The following is a 23,029-nucleotide window of genomic DNA, read 5'->3' as shown; positions in this document are numbered from 1 at the left end:
AGCCGCTTTACCTTTTATATTTTGTGTTTGGAGCATTTGCGGAGGGTTCCGCTTCCACAAGTTCTCTCTGGTACTCGGCGGTGCCGGGTAGGAGAATTGGACAAGTGGATATTTTGGTTGTCCTTTTCCCTGGCGGTTTCTCCACACATATTATAGTTTTGAGTTTGCTTAGCCCCTGGCCTGGTTGTTTAGTTAGAGGGCCTCTTGTTATCACCCTGTCTCGGGTTTCCCTTTGTCTCTCATTAAGACCGGGGGGCATCGAAGTTGGGCAGACATAATCCGCCCTTCAAACGCGGCTGCCAAGGGCTCAAGAAACCATAGTCTCGCAGGGGATTTCTGACAACACGGGTGAGACAACAGAGTTAGGGCGCCAGGGGCTATTTTCCTGTCCTGCTCCCTTCCCCAGCATTCCGTTCCAGTGCTCCGGTCCTTGCCATAAGATCTCCTCTGACCAGAGTGCTGGAATCATAACATTATTACCGGCCATACCAAAACTTAAAATTAAACGGGGTTTAATTTTTTCTCATTCAGTTTTGTGAGAGTTTATCGGCCTCATGAATCCAACAGGTTTAGGGCCAAATCCTGGTCAGCTCTTAGTCAGCCAGATTCAAGAACTTACTCAGATGGTTCAGGATCTTTCTCTTCGGGTGAAGTCGCAGGAAGATCTTTTGCGAGCTTCCCCAGGGGTAGTCCCTGAACCAAAGATGCATTTGCCTGATCGTTTTTCTGGTGATAGAAAAGAGTTTTTTAATTTTAAAGAATCCTGTAAACTTTATTTTCGTTTAAGACCGACTTCCTCGGGTACTGAATCTCAGCGGGTCGGGATTATTATTTCTTTGCTCCAGGGGGATCCTCAGACCTGGGCATTTGGTTTAAGAGCAGAGGATCCGGCATTGCTGTCAGTTGACGCTTTTTTTGAGTCTTTAGGGCTCTTGTATGATGACCCTGATAGAGAGGCGTCCGCTGAAAGTCAGTTGCGCGCTCTCAGACAGGGTAGAAATCCTGCGGAGGTTTATTGTACGGAGTTTCGCCGTTGGTCGAACGACTGTGGCTGGAATGACCCAGCCCTGCGCAGTCAGTTTCGCCTCGGCTTATCAGAGTCTATAAAAGACAGTCTCCTTCAGTACCCCGCTCCTGAGACTCTCGATAAACTCATGGAACTTTCTATTAAGATTGATCGTCGTCTCAGAGAGCGGAGGGCTGAAAAAGGAGCACCTGTAAGGTCAAGTCCGTGTGTATATTCCATTCCTGAAGACGTAGAGGAGCCCATGCAGATGGGTCTCTCCCGGCTGTCTCCTGAAGAAAGAGCCAGAAGGCAAAATTCTGGTCTTTGTCTGTACTGTGGGGGTAAGGGACATTTTGCTCGTAATTGTCCGAACAAGTCGGGAAACGCTTTGACCAGGTGAATTGTGAGGGGGTTCACCTAGGTCTGCAGCTTATCTCCTCGAATAACTCCCTTTTAGTCCCAGTTAAAGTTTCCTTTGGCAGCCTCAGTTCTTCGGTGTCGGCTTTTGTTGACAGTGGAGCTGCAGGAAACTTTATGGATTTAACTTGGGCTAAGGCCTTAGGCATTCCTCAGTTACCTTTGGGTAGGTGTGTCACCATGCATGGCTTAGATGGGAGTCCGCTGTCTAATGGGATTATTTCTCTCCATACACCCCCTGTACTACTTACAGTAGGAGCTCTACATTCCGAGAAAATCGAGTTCTTTCTTACACATTGCCCAGCAGTTCCAGTTGTTCTGGGTCACCCTTGGCTGGCCTTTCATAATCCCACCATTGATTGGCGGTCGGGGGAGATTTCACAATGGGGTACTTTTTGTGATAAGGAATGTATCACGCTTCCAGTCAGAGTAGCAGCTATCATTCCAGAACTCATTCCGGTGGAATACCAGGAGTTTGCTGATGTTTTCTCCAAAGGCAATGCGGACATTCTGCCTCCCCATCGGCCTTATGATTGTGCTATTGAGTTAATTCCTGGTGCCGCATTGCCAAAGGGAAGATTATATGCATTATCCGGGCCAGAAACTGCGGCTATGAATGATTATGTAAAGGAGAGCCTTGAGAAAGGATTTATTAGACCATCAAAATCTCCTTTAAGTGCAGGCTTTTTCTTTGTGGAGAAAAAGGATGGCTCGCTTAGACCTTGCATTGATTTTAGAGCACTGAATAAGATCTCAGTTAAAAACACCTACCCTTTGCCGTTGATTTCTGTACTCTTTGATCAGTTACGTTCTGCTGTGATTTTTTCTAAAATTGACCTTAGAGGAGCGTACAACCTCATCCGAATTAAATCTGGAGATGAGTGGAAAACGGCCTTCAGTACTCAGTCGGGTCACTACGAATACCTGGTGATGCCGTTCGGCCTGTCCAATGCTCCGGCAGTTTTTCAAGACCTCATTAACGATGTGCTCCGTGACTTCCTAGGGAAATTCGTGGTCGCTTACTTAGACGACATCCTGATTTTTTCTGAATCAATGGAACAACATGTTACCCAGGTGCGTCTGGTTCTTCAAAAGTTACGTGAGAATCATTTATATGCCAAGCTGGAGAAGTGTGAGTTTCATGTCACGGAAGTATCTTTTTTAGGGTACATAATTTCCCCTCAGGGATTTTCCATGGAACCAAAGAAACTCCAGGCCATCCTTAGTTGGGCGCAACCCACCAATTTAAAAGCAATTCAGCGCTTTTTAGGGTTTGCGAATTATTATAGGAGGTTCATTCATTCTTTTTCTGACCTGGTTGCTCCCATTGTAGCTCTGACAAAGAAAGGAGCGGATCCTACCAACTGGTCGCGTGAAGCTGAGTTGTCCTTCCGGGCCTTGAAACAAGCCTTTGTCTCGGCTCCAGTCCTCAGACATCCTAGTCCGGAATTGCCCTTTGTGGTGGAGGTTGATGCCTCGGAGGTTGGAGTGAGGGCTATCCTTTCTCAAAAGGATCCGGAGTCTCTGGAGTTACATCCTTGTGCCTTTATGTCCAGGAAATTCTCCTCCGCTGAATCCAACTATGACGTTGGTAATCGGGAGTTACTGGCGGTAAAGTGGGCTTTCGAGGAGTGGAGGCATTGGCTGGAGGGAGCAAAACATACTATTTCGGTATTGACTGACCATAAGAACCTGCAATACATTGAATCGGCTAAGCGGCTTAATGCCCGGCAGGCACGTTGGGCATTATTTTTTACGCGTTTCAAATTTATAATCACTTTCAGGCCTGGTTCCAAGAATACTAAGGCTGATGTCCTGTCACATAGCTTTCTTCCGGTTCACAATAACAATCCTGTTACCCCCATACTTCCATCTTCGGTCATCTGGGCGGGCCTCACACAAGATTTATTTACCCAGTTAAAACAGCTTCAACACCAAGCTCCTAGAATTACTCCTGCTGGTCGTCTTTACGTCCCTGAGTTTTTGAGAGCTACTGTTTTAACGGAATTCCATGATAACAAAGTTTCAGGGCATCCAGGAGTCTCTAAGACATTGGAGTTAGTCTCTCGCTCAGTATGGTGGCCTTATCTTTCTAAAGACGTCAAGGAATTTGTTTATTCATGTCAGGTTTGTGCACAGCATAAGGTTCCCAGTTCCTTGCCCATCGGGCAACTTATGCCCTTAAATGTTCCTCTCAGGCCGTGGTCTCATATTTCCATGGATTTTGTGGTTGACCTTCCCCTTTCAGCCGGATTCCGAGTCATATGGGTGGTAGTGGACCGTTTTAGTAAAATGGCTCATTTTATTGCTCTTCCCCGATTGCCTTCTGCCCAAGGGTTGGCAGTTTTGTTTCTCCGCCATGTATTCAGGCTTCATGGGTTGCCTACTGATATTGTTTCTGATCGGGGTCCACAATTCATCGCACAATTCTGGAAATGTTTTTGTGCCTCATTGAAGATGAAATTGTCGTTAACATCCGGTTACCACCCACAATCCAACGGGCAAACCGAACGAGTTAACCAATCATTGAAACAATATTTGCGCTTGTATTCAGCCAAACTCCAGAATGATTGGTCCGAGTTTCTTCCGTTGGCTGAATTTGCTTACAATAATTCTTGTCATTCCTCCACTAAAGAGTCTCCATTCTTTTCAGTTTTTGGTTTTCACCCCAGAGCTAATTCTTTTTTTCATCATTCCTCAGTCTCCTCGCTAACATTAACCTCCCATCTCAGAGCCATTTGGAAAAAGGTGCACCTTGCTCTCAGAAAAGCGGCCTTTCAAGAGAAGAAATTTTCTGACAGGCTCCGACGTCCTTGCACTTTTAAGGTGGGAGATAGGGTGTGGTTGTCGACTCGCAACATCAGGCTTCGACAATCCTCGGCTAGACTGGGACCCAAATTTATTGGGCCATTTCTTATTATTAAAAGAGTCAACCCAGTTGCCTTTCGGTTACGTTTACCAAGATCTCTCAGGATTGGAAATACGTTTCATTGTTCCCTGTTGAAACAATACGTTTCTTCCAGTAGATTTCCTCTGAAGATCTCTCAGGGTAGATCTCCAGTGGATGTACAGGGACAACAGGAGTTCTTGGTAGAGAAGGTTCTCGATTCCAAATTGTCCCGGGGTCGGCTGTATTTTCTTGTTCACTGGAAAGGCTATGGTCCGGAGGAAAGGTCTTGGGTCCTGGATAAGGATCTTCATGCCCCGAGGCTCAAGAGGGCATTTTTTCGGGAATTTCCTCAGAAACCTGGCTTTAGGGGTTCCTTGACCCCTCCTCAAGGGGGGGGTACTGTTAGGCGCCGGGGTCCACTTGTCTGCGCGGCCCGGCGCCTAGCAACTAGAGATGCCGTGCGCGTACAGCCGCCGGTTCCCTAGCAACGCTAGACGCCGGGCGCGCTGAGCCGCACGGACCCTAGCAACGGGGACGCCACTGGCGGACCGCGTTCCCCGTTGCTAGGCTTTAGGAAATTAAGATATTCACCTGCTCTCTGGCCGTGCAGCAAGGCAGCTGCACGGCATTTATTCTAATCAGCCTTTAGCAGCTGATTGGAGGACTCCTTGTTAAATACACTCCCAGGGCTTCTCACAGACGCCGGTAATAGCTTCCTGCATGCTGCCTTTCTTTGCTGAGAGTCTGTTTCCAGTCCTGCTGTATCCGGTCATTCCAGTCCTCAGAAGTCCGGTATTCGGGAGTTGTCATCTCATCCCAAGAGGTCGTTTGGTTCCCTGGAGTCCTGACTGATCACCGTTTTATATCCAGTGGTGTTCGTGAGTTGCGGCTCTGCCGTGTGTTGCGGCTCAGCCGCTTTACCTTTTATATTTTGTGTTTGGAGCATTTGCGGAGGGTTCCGCTTCCACAAGTTCTCTCTGGTACTCGGCGGTGCTGGGTAGGAGAATTGGACAAGTGGATATTTTGGTTGTCCTTTTCCCTGGCGGTTTCTCCGCACATATTATAGTTTTGAGTTTGCTTAGCCCCTGGCCTGGTTGTTTAGTTAGAGGGCCTCTTGTTATCACCCTGTCTCGGGTTTCCCTTTGTCTCTCATTAAGACCGGGGGGCATCGAAGTTGGGCAGACATAATCCGCCCTTCAAACGCGGCTGCCAAGGGCTCAAGAAACCATAGTCTCGCAGGGGATTTCTGACAACACGGGTGAGACAACAGAGTTAGGGCGCCAGGGGTTATTTTCCTGTCCTGCTCCCTTCCCCAGCATTCCGTTCCAGTGCTCCGGTCCTTGCCATAAGATCTCCTCTGACCAGAGTGCTGGAATCATAACAGAGGTGGTGCTACTGTAGTTAACTTGTCCGCTATAGAAGATAGAGTCTTTGCGAACATATTCCATGGTGGCTCTGTTGGTGGTTGAACCAACTCCTGTTTTTTACTTCGCTGAAAAGCAAAACAGTTTGCACACAAACCCTCATAAGTGACCAATTGATTCATATCAATTACCCCTGACTTACAAGATAAGCATGTTAGGGCTATGGGAGTGCTTGATAAATTCTCCTCATCACTTTTGACGCTCACAGACATGGTAATAATCTGTTATTGACTACACAATTTTGTGACTGAAAAACACCCTATATGTCAGTATATAGAAGTGAGATCAATCTGACCACAGTGCACCTGATTTGAGGGTCAGAACAGGACTGACATTACACAGAAAAGTCAGCACACATACTAGCAGTCAGTCACATGTTAAAGCATTAGACATTGTCATATGAGAATACAACCTCCATAACAACTTATACATAAGTAAGAAAATTGTACTTCTGTTTTAACTGGCTCTTTTTTCAACATAACATGCAGAAAACACAGTAATATACAGGTCTCATATGCAATATGTACTAAAAATTAACAATGCATACTAAGAAGTAGAGAGAATTTTTAGTACTGTATACCCTGCCTCTGGAGAGCGGGATACAGGGAGACTTACCACACTTCCATATCCAAGCAAATACGCTCGTAAGACGCTGAGTGGATTCAGACGCTACTGGTGTACACTGCCGCTCTTGATAACTGATAATGGACACGGACGCTCACCAACGGACACGGACGCTGAGCGACTTCCACGTGTATGCAGACACTAAGGCCTGCGACTCGGTCTGGCGGATTTTATCTCCAGTGTACACAACCGCAGCGTCTAAGCTGCGACCGAGTACCCTCGTGGTAGTGTCTGAGCCGGAAGTGAGGTCATTCAGTTCATGAAACGAGAGACACACGGGAACTGGGCATGAACTCGGAGGAGGGATGGCCTGGAGAGCGTCTGAATCCCCCCGTTGACTTAAACTCCCAGGATCGCGGCCTCTACCTAGTCCTGGCGCCTACGATCCCCAGAGCTGTTCGGCGCATCAACACACTGTTTGTAGTCTCCACCAAATCAGTGTAGCTGTGTCCTGACCTCTCTAGTAAGAGGAAGTCCATAGACTCACCGTCTCCCCATGCTCCGGCCACAGCCTGGTTACGTCTGCTGGACCAGCTAGAACATCCGACACAGACGCCCGTCGAGACAGCACTGATACCCGAAGGTAAGCGTTGTTGCGACCCGGTGGGGAGTTGTTGGAGCGACTCTTTCTAATATGCGTTTAAGACGCTATTAAGAGAAGTCGCTCTAAAAAAACAATATAGTAAGTCTATAAAAAATAAAATAATAAAAGCTTTAGGCTGCTTTATTCACAGCAGCCCTGTGACCATGCGGCTTCCTGCCGCACCAAGCAAAAAACTTATCTGACTGAGTCAGTGGGCGGGACTATATAGTGGAGGCCCCAATGCATCCTGGGAGGCCAGAAAGTTCGTGACCGTGTTGGTGCCATTTTCGCTGTCGCTCGACAATATCCCAATGTTATCCTGTGGATAATCCTGTGGACCCAGCCAGAGAAATTGGGTATAGTTGAGGGAGGGGGGCCCCAAACTGATATCTTTCATGAGCTCTAAATCCGGCTCTGCATTACAGAGGTGTCGGAAGTAGTGGTTGTCTGTGAGCAAGTGAACCTAACTGCAGGAACAATGGGCCGGGGGCTGCTACAGGTCCAGTGGTCTCCTCTCAGGGATCTGTTCTTCTGACGTGGAGCTGCAGAGCACTGTGTGTAAGTGTCTGGGGCTGGTATGCACCACTTCAGGGGTGGCTGTGCTGTGGGGAAGGAATTGTCATGTAACTTGGGGACAATGTATTAGAAATGATGAAGGGGGGCACCTCTGACTGTTTCGCCTCCGGGTGCCTGGTTTGAACTTACGCCACTGTACTGTAGTATCAACTTGTTGTAAACCAGCCTCTCTATTACTGGAGATGCGTAATCAGGGCTGTTTCTAGACAATTTGGCTCCCAGTGCGAGCTCTAAAAAATGCGCCCCCTACCCCAAAGACATAAGAAAAATTATTTTTTTCATGCTCCCTGTGAGGGACGTGGCCTCGCTAAAATGGGTGTGGCCTCACTTAATAGATGAGGCTTTGCAGGAAAAGATGACCTTACACCCCAGTTTTTGACCCTTCAACAACAGACCTCAGCCACCACTGGAAAAAATAAACATTCCAACATATTAAGCCCCATACAGTAATGGCCTTTGCACCATATTATGCCACACACCGCAGTGCCCGTGATACATTATGTTCTTCAGTAAAGCTTCTAATTACTTTTAAATTACCTGCTCATTACCAGGGGTTTTCACGTACTGGGTGTCTTGCTCGTTTCCAGGGGTTTCATGCTCTGGGTGTCATGCTCATTGCCAGGGGTTTCATGCGTTGGGTGTCACACTCGATGCCAGGGGTTTCATGCGTTGGTTGTCATGCTTGTTGCCAGGGGTTTCATGCACTGGGTGTCATGCTCGTTGCCAGGAGTTTAATGTGCTGGGTGTCATGCTCATTTCCAGGTGTTTCATGCTCTGGCATCCATTCTCATTGCCAAGGGGAATGCTCGTTGCTAAGGGGAATGCTCATTGCCAAGGGGATGTAAGTATACTGGCTGGCGGGCGCATAGGTTTCTCGCTCCCCCTCTTCCCTCTTCCTTAATACTACTCTGCTTGGGGGGGCAGAGTTCTGTGGAATGACGCGGTTGCATTGTGATGTCATGATGCAACCGCATCATTCTGCGAAACTCCGCCCCCAAGTGTAGAAGTATGGTAGAGGGAGGAGGGAGAACAGAGCCACAAAGTGCTGCGGGGGGTGCCCCGTGCAATCGCACGGCTCACTTGTTGCAAAAAACGGCACTGTGCGTAATGCTCTCAAAAACTGGGAATAGCCAGGAAGGGCATCTTTGAGTGGTTTAAGATGTGCACTAGATGGAAGCAAAAAGTTGTTCCTATCTGTATATGTATGTGTGTTTAAATGCTCCTCTTTAAACGTGCTGATGTTCAATACTGCGAAATACGGACATATCTTAAGAAAGACCTGAAACGTGCACTGTGCAAACATGTGTTATGCACACCAGTGCCTGCAGGAAAGTACTGGTGTCAGAACTGCTATGCACTCCAGTGTCTGCAGTAATGTACTGGTGTTAGAACTGTAATGCAAAACAGATGGACTCACAGACAAACTGGGGGATATGACATAATGTACACAGAAGGTGATAGGGTAACAAAATACACACAAAGTGAACAGAGAAGCCCAGAGGCTAAGGAACTGGGTATCTCCCTTGTATTAGAACTGCTCAGATGGAAAAGCAAGATGTTGTGTTTTAATACGTAGAGAACCCGAAATGCTGTTGCTAAGGGCAACAGCAAAACCCTAAAGGGTTACCAACGGGTGTGGCAGTAAACTCCTTGGTCAGAGATGGAATGATAGACACAAGGAGAATCTCCACAATCCTAATTCTCACTTGCAGTGCACAGGTTTTAGCTTACTGCCACTAAACTGACCCCTGACACCTAGCACAGTGAGACAGGATTAGACAGGCAAGTCTTAGAATACAGCCGCAAACTTGCTAAGTTCACAGAGTAGTAACAGAACCCCAGCAAGCTAAACGACTGACTCCAGTCTTACTGCTAGGTCTGGATTGGCAGAGTGTAATACCAAATCCCCAGGCCTATTTGCAGTAAGCAACAAACAAATACAAAGCTACACAGTACTGGCTAACTTTCATGAACTGACTAACCAACAAAGATTCAGCAGCATCTGCTTACCCTGAAAAGAGGCCTTATAAAGCAGGTGCTGTCCACGCCCCACTCAGACCTCACAGACTGTGAGCACAAAAACCAGCACCGGATCCCCTGCCGTGCACAGAGCCTATAACCACTGCACAGCAAAAGACCCGAACCGGAGTATCAGCTGCGCTCAGGTTACTCCACTAGCACTTGTCTCCCGGTTGCCATGACGACGTGGCAGCACAGGGCAGGAGACCCTAACAGTACCCCCCCTCTGACGAGGGGTCAAAGAACCCCTACCACCGGGTTTATCGGGGAACTGCGAGAAGAAAGAGCGTATCAGTCTGGGGGCATGAAGATCACAACTGCGCACCCACGACCGCTCCTCCGGGCCATACCCCTTCCAGTGCACCAAAAATGACAGCCGACCCCGAACCACCTTGGAGTCAAGAATCCTTTCAACAACAAACTCCCTCTGGCCACGTATCAGAAGAGGGGAAGGTCTTCCACTGGAAGAAGGATTACTAATCGCCCGTTTTAAAAGGGAACAATGAAATGTTTTATTGATACCCAAAGATCGGGGCAGATCTAACTGAAATGCCACCGGATTGATAACCCTGGTGATCTTATAAGGGCCGATGAACCGGGGCCCTAACTTATGAGATGGCTGTCTCAACTTCAAATTCTTGGTAGACAACCAGACGAAGTCTCCTAATTTGAAGCTGCAGGGTCTTTTCCGCTTATCAAAAACCCTTTTGGTCACTAATGACACAGACACAAGGGCTTTCTTCACTTTCCGCCAAATACCTCTAAGGACCGAAACCACAGAGGAACCACCAGGCGTGGAGTCCAGGGGGTCAAAAGAATTGGCCTTAGGATGATGCCCATACACACAAAGGAAGGGAGAGATCCCTGTAGCAGAGTGAGCCGCGTTGTTATAGGCAAACTCCGCCATGGACAGATGAGCAACCCAGTCAGTCTGACACTTGGAGACATAACACCTGAGGAACTGCTCCAAGGACTGGTTCACCCTTTCAGTCTGCCCATTAGACTGCGGATGGTAGCCTGACGACAAGCTGACAGAAATCTGGAGATCGGAACAAAATGCCCTCCAGAATTTGGCCACAAACTGGGATCCGCGGTCAGAGACCACATCAAGTGGCAACCCGTGGAGACGCACAACATGCAGCATAAATAATTCAGACAGGCGTCTGGCTGATGGCAGCCCAACCAGTGGAGCGAAGTGCGCCATCTTCGAAAACCTGTCAACGACAACCCAGATGGCTGTCATCCCCGAGGATTTGGGCAAGTCCACCACAAAATCCATTGAAATGTGGGTCCATGGCTTAGATGGGATAGAGAGTGGATGTAATGGGCCAACAGGAACCCCTCTAGGAGTCTTATTTCGGGCACAGATGTCACATGCCCGAACCCACTGATCCACATCCTTAGCCACCGAGGGCCACCACACCGCCCTAGATAGCAACTCCCGAGTTCTGGCAATACCCGGGTGACCTGCCGACTTCTTGGCATGGAATTCCAGGAACACTCGCTGTCTTAACCTAGGAGGCACAAACAAAAGACCTACCGGAAGGTCTGGAGGAGCCTGCTCCTGTGCTCTAAGGACTAATGATAAGAGGTCCTGGGTAATGCCCACTTTAATACATGATGGGGAAACAATGGGCAACGGCTCCTCTGTGGTCTCCTGGATTGGAGCAAAACTCCGCGAGAGCGCATCAGCCTTGATGTTTTTTGACCCAGGGCGATATGTTATCAAAAAATTAAAGCGAGCAAAAAACAAAGCCCATCGTGCCTGCCTGGCATTGAGACGCTTCGCTGACTCTAAATATGCCAGATTCTTATGGTCAGTGAGAATTGAGACCACAAACTTAGCCCCCTCAAGCCAGTGTCTCCACTCCTCGAGTGCATCCTTAATAGCCAACAATTCCCGGTTACCCACGTCATAATTCATCTCGGCAGGCGAAAATTTACGGGAAAAGTAAGCACAGGGATGAAGGCGATTATCAGACACTCCCATCTGAGAAAGCACTGCCCCAATACCCATCTCAGAGGCATCCACCTCCACCACAAAAGGACGCTCTGGATCTGGGTGTCGCAGCACCTTGGCCGAAACAAATGCCCTTTTGAGACGGGCAAAAGCCGCTTTAGCCTCACAAGACCAGTGAGCAACATCTGCCCCTTTCTTAGTGAGTGCCACCAAGGGCGCCACTATAGACGAAAATCCAGCGATAAATCGTCTATAAAAATTCGCAAAGCCCAGGAAACGCTGAAGCGCCTTCAAACTAGTGGGCTGCACCCAATCCAGGACTGCCTGTACCTTGGAACCCTCCATTTGGAAACCTTCTGGGGAGATAATATATCCTAGAAATGCGATTTGCTGAACTTCAAATTCGCACTTCTCCAGCTTCGCCCCAAGCCGGTGGTCTCTGAGTTTCTGGAGGACTAAGCGTACATGCTTCCGATGTTCCTCCAGGGAATGGGAGAAGATTAGGATGTCATCTAAGTATACAACTAAGAATCTATCCAAATATTCCCTGAGCACATCATTCATGAAATCCTGGAAGACTGCCGGGGCATTACAGAGCCCAAAAGGCATCACCAAATATTCATAATGCCCTGAGTGGGTATTAAAGGCAGTCTTCCATTCATCCCCCTCTCTTATTCGGATTAGATTGTACGCACCGCGTAGGTCAATCTTAGAAAAAATGGTGGCAGTACGAAGCTGGTCAAACAAGACCGAAATGAGAGGCAGTGGGTATGAGTTTTTAATCGTGATACGGTTCAATTCCCTGAAGTCGATGCAGGGTCGCAACGAACCGTCCTTTTTACCCACGAAGAAGAACCCCGACCCAACTGGAGACTGTGAAGGTCTGATAAATCCCTTAGCCAAGTTCTCCTGAATGTACTCTGCCATAGCCTGAGTCTCAGGACGTCACAGGGAGTACAACCTGCTCTTGGGAAGCTTAGCATTTGGCAACAAATCAATGGCACAGTCATAGGGGCGATGGGGAGGTAGTACCTCTGCAACTTTTTTGGAGAACACGTCCGCAAAATCTGCATAACACCCTGGCAATCCTGGCAAACTTAGCTGCGAGAGCCTGACTGGAAGGCTCAAGCAACTCCTGAAACAATCAGTACCCCAACTAAGAATCTCCCCAGAGACCCAGTCAAATTGAGGATTGTGGGCCCTTAACCAGGGTAACCCCAACACCAATGGGGCAAAAGTACAGACAGTCACATAAAAGGACAATTTTTCAGAGTGTGTGGCTCCAATAAACAAAGAAATCTGGCTAGTGCAAGAGGTAATTTTACCTTGGGATAATGGTTCCCCGTTTAACCCACAAATCTTAATTTCCGATGCCAAGGGTACTAAGGGAACAGAGTGTTTCAGGGCGAATTGGCGGTCCATAAAAACCCCGTCGGCCCCACTGTCCACAAAGGCCTCAGTCTTGACAGTTTGACCGAGGATCTTCAAGGTCACCGGAATGATAAAAGTCTTCTTGGGAAATTCTGACTTCTGGCCTGACAGGATATTTCCCATCACCCTCAGGCCCTGAAGTTTTCCGGCTTTTCTGGGCATGATACTACCACATGACCTTTATTCCCACAGTACAAACACAACCCCTGCTGTCTCCTCCGCGTCTTCTCACGCGAGGAGAGGCGGGTAGCCCCAATCTGCATAGGCTCCTCAGAAAATTCCTCAGAGTCTGAGGTTCCCTTGGGAAGGAAGGAAATCTCAGTCTCCCTTTCAAGCCTACGCTCTCTCAGCCGTCTATCCACCCGGATGGATAACTGCATGAGCTGATCCAAGCTATCAGGCAAGGGATATTGTACCAGTTGGTCCTTTATCTGGTTAGAAAGACCTCTTCGGTACTGGTGTCTCAGGGCTGGGTCATTCCACTGGGTATCATGGGCCAACCTCCGAAACTCCGTACAGTAAACCTCAACTGGCCTTCGCCCTTGCTTAAGGATCGAAATCTGAGCCTCGGCTGAGGCCGTCTTGTCAGGGTCATCATACAACATGCCCAGTGCCGTAAAAAAAGCATCAACACTTTTAAGCGACGGACAGTCAGGCTGCAACCCATATGCCCAGACCTGTGGGTCTCCTTGTAGCAAGGAAATCACTATGCCCACCCGCTGAATCTCCGACCCAGAAGACTGAGCCCTAAGCCGGAAGTATAGCTTGCAGCTCTCCTTGAAACAAAAGAACTGCGAGCGATCTCCAGAAAAACGATCCGGGAGATTTACTTTCGGCTCCTTAACCCCTGCAGGTGCTGCTGCTGCGGGAGCTCCGCCAGCAGCCTGGGAGGTGTGCATTTTAATGGACAAATCATTAAATTGTCGAGTCAGGACCTGCACCTGATCGACCACCTGTTGCAACGTATTTTGAGGGGTATGCTCCATATTCCCACAAAATTTCAACAGGAGTATTAGGCTGCTGAATATGTTATGCACACCAGTGCCTGCAGGAAAGTACTGGTGTCAGAACTGCTATGCACTCCAGTGTCTGCAGTAATGTACTGGTGTTAGAACTGTAATGCAAAACAGATGGACTCACAGACAAACTGGGGGATATGACATAATGTACACAGAAGGTGATAGGGTAACAAAATACACACAAAGTGAACAGAGAAGCCCAGAGGCTAAGGAACTGGGTATCTCCCTTGTATTAGAACTGCTCAGATGGAAAAGCAAGATGTTGTGTTTTAATACGTAGAGAACCCGAAATGCTGTTGCTAAGGGCAACAGCAAAACCCTAAAGGGTTACCAACGGGTGTGGCAGTAAACTCCTTGGTCAGAGATGGAATGATAGACACAAGGAGAATCTCCACAATCCTAATTCTCACTTGCAGTGCACAGGTTTTAGCTTACTGCCACTAAACTGACCCCTGACACCTAGCACAGTGAGACAGGATTAGACAGGCAAGTCTTAGAATACAGCCGCAAACTTGCTAAGTTCACAGAGTAGTAACAGAACCCCAGCAAGCTAAACGACTGACTCCAGTCTTACTGCTAGGTCTGGATTGGCAGAGTGTAATACCAAATCCCCAGGCCTATTTGCAGTAAGCAACAAACAAATACAAAGCTACACAGTACTGGCTAACTTTCATGAACTGACTAACCAACAAAGATTCAGCAGCATCTGCTTACCCTGAAAAGAGGCCTTATAAAGCAGGTGCTGTCCACGCCCCACTCAGACCTCACAGACTGTGAGCACAAAAACCAGCACCGGATCCCCTGCCGTGCACAGAGCCTATAACCACTGCACAGCAAAAGACCCGAACCGGAGTATCAGCTGCGCTCAGGTTACTCCACTAGCACTTGTCTCCCGGTTGCCATGACGACGTGGCAGCACAGGGCAGGAGACCCTAACAACATGAAACGTAGTTTCTTTGTTAATTGCTAAATTTTGCCCGAGCCAGCTGCAAAGGCATACCCCCACAATGGGTCACATAGAAACAACAGGCATGTTATTATTATACACATGAGATATTGGCATGCCACATCTAGCCGCCACACACTGCACACTCCCCAGCACAGTTGCACTGAGGACACAATGCATGCTAGGAATGAGGATGAAGCACAATGATAGCAACCACACCCCTACTGTATACGGCTGAGACACTTAGCATTGCTCACCCCATGACAATTTAGAAAGAAATATAATTTTTCATGTCTCTATGTTATGAGGCATTTTGGGGTCAATCACACTCTCCAAGCAGTCTGCTTGCTCCATATAGCTGGTTGGCTGTGAGTGAGTGATGCAAGTTCTTATAACAGGCGGGAGGACGCGGCTGGCACACGGCTGTCAGCCTCCATACTGTGTGTTGCCAATTGTCCAGGAGAACCCAACGGGTGTAAGAGACCTGGGAAATTTCCGGGTTGACCCCTTTCAGACATAAGCCTGGTGTGCGCTACTCTCATGTCACATGTCATATACACACACACACACATCTTACACATACACATGTCACACTCAAACACGTCTTATACACACACACACACACACGTCACACACCAGGCACCAGACCTCACCACAACAGGCCGCATCTCTGTTCCTTGGCTGCGCCGCTGCTTCCACTACTCACTGCAGCACGGACTACAGCAGCCCCCTCCATTCACTGCGGCCCCCTCCAGGCAGCCCCACCCCTTCCAGGCGGTCCAGCACCAATCAAAGGCATTTGGGTGCAAGCTGGGAGTAAATTCCCGGGTCGCACCATTCAGACCTAAGCCGTGTTGTCTAACCTGGTCCATTGCAGGGTCGGCGACCAGGGAACGTGTTCCCAGATTGGGGCCTTTCAGACATACCAAAATCCCGGGCTGATGCTTGTTCATGAGCAAAAACCCAGGATTTTGGAGGATGTCTAAAAGTGGTATCAGAAGAATTTTTCACTTGAACAAGCTAAAGGTATTAGTAGTATTAATATCTAGCTGATAAAATGGGAGTTTAATTACAGGTGGATTTTGAAGAGTAACCTGTGATGCTGCACTGGTTATGGCAGGATGTAGCTTGAGGCAGCATAGTCTTTTGTGCCTTTTTTTACTGACACCTCCATGCAGATGCACTGATTGTTGCAAGAGTCACATGTGAAAAATCTTATTTTTTTCAAGAATTTGTATATGCTATAAACAAATCCATACCGTGTACATCCTGTGGGATTTCATACATTATTTATAGTAAGATAAATGTTTTGCATGTGTTAAATTATGGTATGTTTCTGTGGTGCAGGAATTTGGAACGTATGTGAACAAACAGTGGTTCTTCAAGGAGCGCTACTGCTAGCTGAAAAGCTTAGCCTACACAAAGCATTGCAGAAAATGAATACCCCTTTCAGACAGAACATGAAATTACCGGGTGAAGCATTTCCACCCGGTAATTTCATGAAACACATGGGTCTTTTTTCTGTGTGAAAGGGTCGACCCGGGTTGAAATCCCTGGGACTTCGACCCTGGAATCTACCAGGGTTGGAGACACGGGAATTTCGACATGGGTTGACCCTTTCACACAGACAAAATACCCGTGTTGATCTGCAAATTACCGGGTCGAAATTCGGTAATTTGCATGTCTGTGTGAAAGGGGGGGGGGGGGGGGGGGGTGTCAGGCAGGTCCCGGCAAAACGACCAGGCATTGAAATGCTGGGTAATTACCGGGACTTTCAGACTTTTCTGTCTGAAAAAGGTATAAGAAGTCTGACTGGCCTCTTATTGAAAAACCAATCACCGATGCTTTAAAAGAAGTCAGCTCAGGTACTCAGCCTCAAAGCCACGAATGGAAGAAAAGAGCCATTGCTATGTTTTGGACCAAAATTCTTTCATGTCGTTCGCTATTGTCCCTGAATGACATTGAGAGGAAATGGAAAGAGGATATGCTCTTTTCAGTGGAAAACACGATACCAAAAATAAATCACACTGGGGGTCATTCCGAGTTGTTCGCTCGCAAGCTGCTTTTAGCAGCTTTGCACACGCTAAGCCACCGCCTAATGGGAGTGAATCTTAGCATAGTAAAATTGCGAACGAAAGATTAGCAGAATTGTGAATAGACACTTCTCAGCAGTTTCTGAGTAGCTCCAGACTAACTCTGCCACTGCGATCAGTTCAGTGCTTGTCGTTCCTGGTTTGACGTCACAAACACACCCAGCGTTCGCCCAGACACTCCTCCGTTTCTCCAGCCACTCCCGCGTTTTTCCCAGAAACGGCAGCGTTTTTTCACACACTCCCATAAAACGTCCAGTTTCCGCCCAGAAACACCCACTTCCTGTCAATCACATTACGATCACCAGAACGAAGAAAAAACCTTGTAATGCCGTGAGTAAAATTCCTAACTGCATAGCAAATTTACTTGGCGCAGTCGCACTGCGGACATTGCGCATGCGCATTAGCGACTATTCGCTCCGTTGCGACAAAAAAATAACGAGCGAACAACTCGGAATGACCCCCACTGTTCTCTACGAACTGCTCAAAGCCACAAAAGCAGCAGATATATTTGCAGAACTGCTCTTGGCACTGCCAACAGAATTTTGGGTGGAAGAAGCATCCTTAATGCTAAACCATGTTACTGATGACTTTCTTCTTGGATGTCTGGTGGGAGATAATGAAAGATAGTAAAAACAGGCAGGATGAGATGGTTACGAGGTTTGCAGCCCTTGCGTGTCAGTACTTGTCAAAGTCTAATGATGACATTTGCCAGAGCTCTAAGCCATTTAATCCTGACCCTGAGCAAGCTCCTCTTCCAGCTGATAGCCTCCTCACAGTGGTTTTAGATTAACTTCATAAATTTATAGTGTAATCAATAACAGCCAGCTGAAGCGCTACACCATAGCAAACTTTGCAGACATGTTTTTGTAATGCCAGAGCCAAAGATCTAAAGGTGGCTACACACTTGGCCAGGCATTCCCAACCGCGGTCCTCAAGGCACACTAACAGTGCAGCTTTTAGTGATATCCAGGCTTGAACACCGGTGACTTAATTAGTACCTCAGTTATTTTGATTTAACCATCTGTGCTAAAGCCTGGATATCACTAAAACCTGCACTGTTGGTGTGCCTTGAGGACCGCGGTTGGGAACGCCTGCACTAGGCGATGTGCTCGGTGAGCGACATCGCCTAGTGTTTCCCTCCCGGGGCGGGCTACCTGACGGTGGGCATACACTCTGTGCAATATCACTAATGATGTCGCACAGTGACGTCATGCTGTGGCCGTCCAGAGCATGAAGCTTTGGATGATGAGTCCAAATTGAGCTGCATGCATTGCTGAGGCCGAGGGTTATTAAACAACCTGCTGGGCCACGCATTGCTTTGCGGCGGCGGCATATACGCTGGACAATATAGTAAACAATATCTTTCTGGAGGGGGAAATTGAGCGATATAGTTCACTATATATCGCTCAGTGTGTATGCATCTTTAGTCCCCAAAGCAGCCTCTGAGAAATGGTTATGGAAGCAGACATGATTGTGCAAGGTGGTAACACCGCTTCCGGGTTTAGATTACTATGAGGAGCTCAACCTTTTAGTTTAAATATTTTGAAAGAGTTGCTTCTTCACTGGGGAATGGTGTTGCACAATTATATGAATGACAATGGGGTCTATTCATGAAGCAGTGAAAAGAGTGGAGAAGTGAGCCTCTGGAGAAGTTGCAACCAATCAGCTGCTCCGTACAATTGTATAGTATGCAAATTATAAAGGTTACTTCAATGCTGATTGGTTGCCATAGGCAACTTCTCCAATGGCTCACTTCTCCACACTTTTCACTGCTTCATGAATAGACACCTATGAACTGTAGCAATTGGATATGAATGTTACAGAATGACTGGAAGCCTTGCATCCTTGTATGAAAACTTGAATACATTAAAAGCTGCGGAGACGTTACCTGAGGAAGAGAGAGGGATGCACTAGAATTGGCAGACTGTATCACCAGCCTTCTGGAGAAAGCAGACAATGTTCAGATAAAGAGGACAACGAATGACACCTACGTGATGGCTGCAGTTACTATAAACATGATTGATGCTAAGATTGGCTGCTATAAAGAGTTATGTTCAGTAATTTCCTCAGAAATTTGTTGGACCTTTTCTAATGACTGGATAAATTGACTTAAAAAGAACAAAGATCTTTTTCAGGAACCAGACCTAACATTTAATTTGTTGGAAACCCCAGTTAAAGCTACATCTGATCAAAACAATATTAATATCCATTAAATAAAGGTATTGGCTTCACTTTCTGCATTGAGCTTTAGGTGTTCTAATAGTGCAGAAACACCTGTCTCCTCACAATGCTTGATGGAGAGCTGATGGGGAAAGCTGTCCTCTGATAAAGAAGAGATTCAATTCTTATATTTACTGGTTATCAAATTAATTATTCTGAAACTGTAGATGGCAATGATACCGTCTCCCTACTACAGTCAGCAGAAATAGCAAGGATATTTGTTCTTCCATATATACTAGAAAATTTAGATTAATGTATTAATGTAGAGTTTTGCCTGCACTGGGTTCTGTCATGCTCACCGTTTCCACTCATTGCGCAGTAGTCAATTATTTTCACCCCTTCCACACCTGTTCTGTTTCTGCTGATGAGTGTGGTATAATCATTTCAGCTCGCTACCCCTGCGGTAGCGAGGGCTAAACCTGATTACTATGGGCATGATATGTGCTTTAACGGGGATCACTTTAGAAAGCGTGATAAATCATTTGAATACCGCCCATTATGTCTCTTTGTAAGCTTCTCAATAGCCACAGTAGGTGCTGGCAGCATTCAGATAAACCACACTGCCTTACTACTGGGGGCAAAACTACAGGGAGCTATATTACTGGGGGCTAAACTACTGGGGGCTAAACTACTGGGGGCATAACTACTGGGGGCATAACTACTGGGGCTAAACTACATGGGGCTATATTACTGGGGGGCAAAACTACAGGGCTAAACTACTGGGGGCTAAACTACTGGGGAATAACTACCGGGGCTAAACTACTGGGGGCTAAACTACTAGGGGCTAAACTACAGGGGGGCTAAACTACAGGAGGGCATAACTACGGCGGCTAAATTACAGGGGGCTAAACTACTGGGGCTAAACTACAGGGGGCTAAACTACAGGGGGAATAACTACAGGGGGAATAACTATGGGGGCTAAACTACTGGGGGCTAAACTACAGGGGGGGCTAAACTAGAGGGGGGCTAAACTACAGGGGGCATAAACTACGGTGGCTAAATTACAGGGGGCTAAACTACTGGGGGCATAACTACAGGGGCTAAACTACAGGGGACATTACCACTGGGGGCTAAACTACAGTGGGGCTAAACTACTGGGGGCATAACTACGGTGGCTAAACTATAGGGGGCTAAACTACAGGGGGCAATACCACCAGGGACATTACCACTGGAGGCTAAACTACTGGGGGCATTACTACTGGGGGCATAACTACTGGGGGAATTACCACTGGGGGCTAAACTACAGTGGGGCTAAACTACAGTGGGGCTAAACTACTTGGGCATAACTACGGTGGCTAAACTACAGGGGGCTAAACTACAGGGGCAATACCACCTGGGACATTACCACTGGAGGCTAAACTACTGGGGGCTAAACTACTGGGGGCATTACCACTGGGGGCTAAACTACTGGGGGCATGACTACTGGGGGCATAACCACGGGGGGGCTAATCTAATAGGGGCATAAATACTGGGGGCATTACCATTGGGGCTAAACTACAGGAGGTTAAACTACTGGGGGCATAACTACAGGCAGCACTACTACAGGGGTATTACTACTGGGGGCAATACTACACAGGGGCATTACTACTTGGTGCACTACTATGAGAGCATTATATAAGGGGTATCACTCCTGGGAACATAAGGGGCACTACTACTGGGGGCATTCCATAAGCGGCACCACTACTATGGGCTCTACATAAGGGGCACTACCACTGTGGGCACTACCACTACAGTGGACACTGCATAAGGGGCACTACTACTGTGGACATTGTATAAGGGGCACTACTGCTATGGGCATTATGTGTATTAAGGATGCTACTACTGTGGGCATTATGTGTATTAGGGGGTGCTACTACTGTGGGCTTTGTGTATAAGGGGCAGTAATGTGTGTCATAACATGAATAAGGGAATCCACTATGTGGTGTAATGTTAATAATATTATGCTACTGTGCGGCATCATTTTAATTGGGGATACTTTTGTGTAAATACGCCCCTTTCTTTTTGAGACCATGTCCCTTTTTTGGGGCGAACACCTACGGCGCATGCAATCCCTTTATTTCATGGGCATAGGGAAGGATAGGGGGAGGGGGGGGGAAGTTCCACCACCTCTCTAGAACCACTTTAAGCACTGCTTGGAGCAAATCCCTGTTCTGGCTATGCAGAAAGATGGAGCATTTAGATTGGGTTGTACATTTGAGACTAAAGCCAATATTTGGAAAACACTTTAAAAACGAAGTCCCTGCTTCTTTGTTTGATGTTTGCAAACTGTCAGGGAATGAGTTGACAGAACTTGACCTTCCGGAGTATGGTCCTGGCACGGAGCTCTAGCTTGGATGGAATGTTGTTGTATCTCTGTAGAGATAAAGGATCAATATGTCAACACAGAGATCCCGATGAGGTCAATCTCTTCAGCAAGGGTTTATTAGTGTCTATGGTACAAGTCCTGCCATGATGTAGTTCAATGGAATGCAGGCTTCTCAGTCAAGTTGTGAGGAGTCTCCTGCAAAGACAACTTCTTCATGTGACATACACTCTGGAATATGTGCAGTATATGCCTCTCCTTAACCTCCGTACTTTTGCCTACAACCTGCAGTTCTCTGTCCTCCTGCTCTGATGTTTCCAACTCCTCTGCAGCTCAAGCTGTTCTAACTGGCTCACCTTGATGTACAAAAACATGTGGCCAGGCTTTATAGTGGCTGAATTTCTGCCTCACTGGATGTTGTGATAAAGCAGCCGGTAGACCACAATTTACAACAAGCCAAAGATTTAAAAAAAAAGGTGACTATGGGGGTCATTCCGAGCTGATCAATCGCTGCCGATTTTCGCAGGTGAAAAAGCGGCATTTATGTGCATGCGTATGGGCCGCAATGCGCACGCGCGTCGTACGGGTACAAAGCCCGCTGTGGTTGTGCACAAGTTCTAGCGAAGTTTTTCTTCGCACTGACGGCTGCAAGAAGATTGACAGGAAGGGGGCGTTACTGGGTGTCAACTGACTGTTTTCAGGGAGTGTTTGCAAAAACGCAGGCGTGTCTGAAAAAATGCAGGCATGGCTGGGCGTTCGCTGGGCGGGTGTATGACGTCAAATCCGGACACGAATAGGCTGAAGTGATCGCAGGCGCTGAGTAGGTTCAGAGCTACTCTGAAACTGCACAAACTGTTTTTGTAGAGCTCGGCTGCACAAGCGTTTGCACTTCTGCTAAGCTAAAATACACTCCCCAGTGGGCGGCGGCATAGCGTTTGCACAGCTGCTAAAACTAGCTAGCGATCAACTCGGAATGGCCCCCTATCTCCAAAAGATTTTATTTATTTATAATTAGGTATTCTGCCATGTCCTCCATATAATAGCAATGATGCCAGAAAATACGTGTGAACCTCTTTTCTACTTGTCCTTGGAAATTCTCTCTCTGTGTGAGACACTGAGCGCAAATGACACATCCAAAAATCGCTTACTCAGACAAGCCAACGAGAGACACTTCTTGTAGTCCATTACTGAGCAACATTAATTAATTGAGTCATTAATGAGCAACATCGGGCTACACTCATGCAGAAAATTAACAAACTTTAATGACTTGTTTACAAATGTAGAAACATTTTGTGTTCTCTTAAATTAGCCATGAAAAGGAACAAGTCATACAACTTGCACTGTTTTTAATAGTATGACATATATATATGAGACAAATAAAATCTCTGGTATAACAGTTATGGCTTATGAAATGCATGGGTATACTGTATTATATCTATGTATTAAATAAGTGGCTATCACCAGCTCAGCAAGACCAGAAACTGAGCCTGATCCTCCAGCGACATTGCTTTGAGTATAC

At 47.2% G+C, this 23,029-nt stretch overlaps 2 pseudogenes; both read left to right on the top strand.

Annotated features, from left to right (window-relative positions):
- The window catches only part of LOC134996698 (gem-associated protein 4-like), a 54,233-nt pseudogene extending 36,455 nt beyond the window's left edge, over positions 1-17,778 (top strand).
- Positions 17,779-17,846: 68 nt separating this feature from the next.
- LOC134996682 (gem-associated protein 4-like) lies at positions 17,847-19,201 on the top strand (annotated as a pseudogene).
- The last annotated feature ends 3,828 nt before the right edge of the window (positions 19,202-23,029 follow it).

The sequence above is a fragment of the Pseudophryne corroboree genome, chromosome 2, assembly GCF_028390025.1.
Source record: "Pseudophryne corroboree isolate aPseCor3 chromosome 2, aPseCor3.hap2, whole genome shotgun sequence".
Lineage (NCBI taxonomy): Eukaryota > Metazoa > Chordata > Amphibia > Anura > Myobatrachidae > Pseudophryne > Pseudophryne corroboree.
Note: the sequence above shows the minus strand (reverse complement) of the source record. Positions and strands in the feature narration are given on the sequence as shown.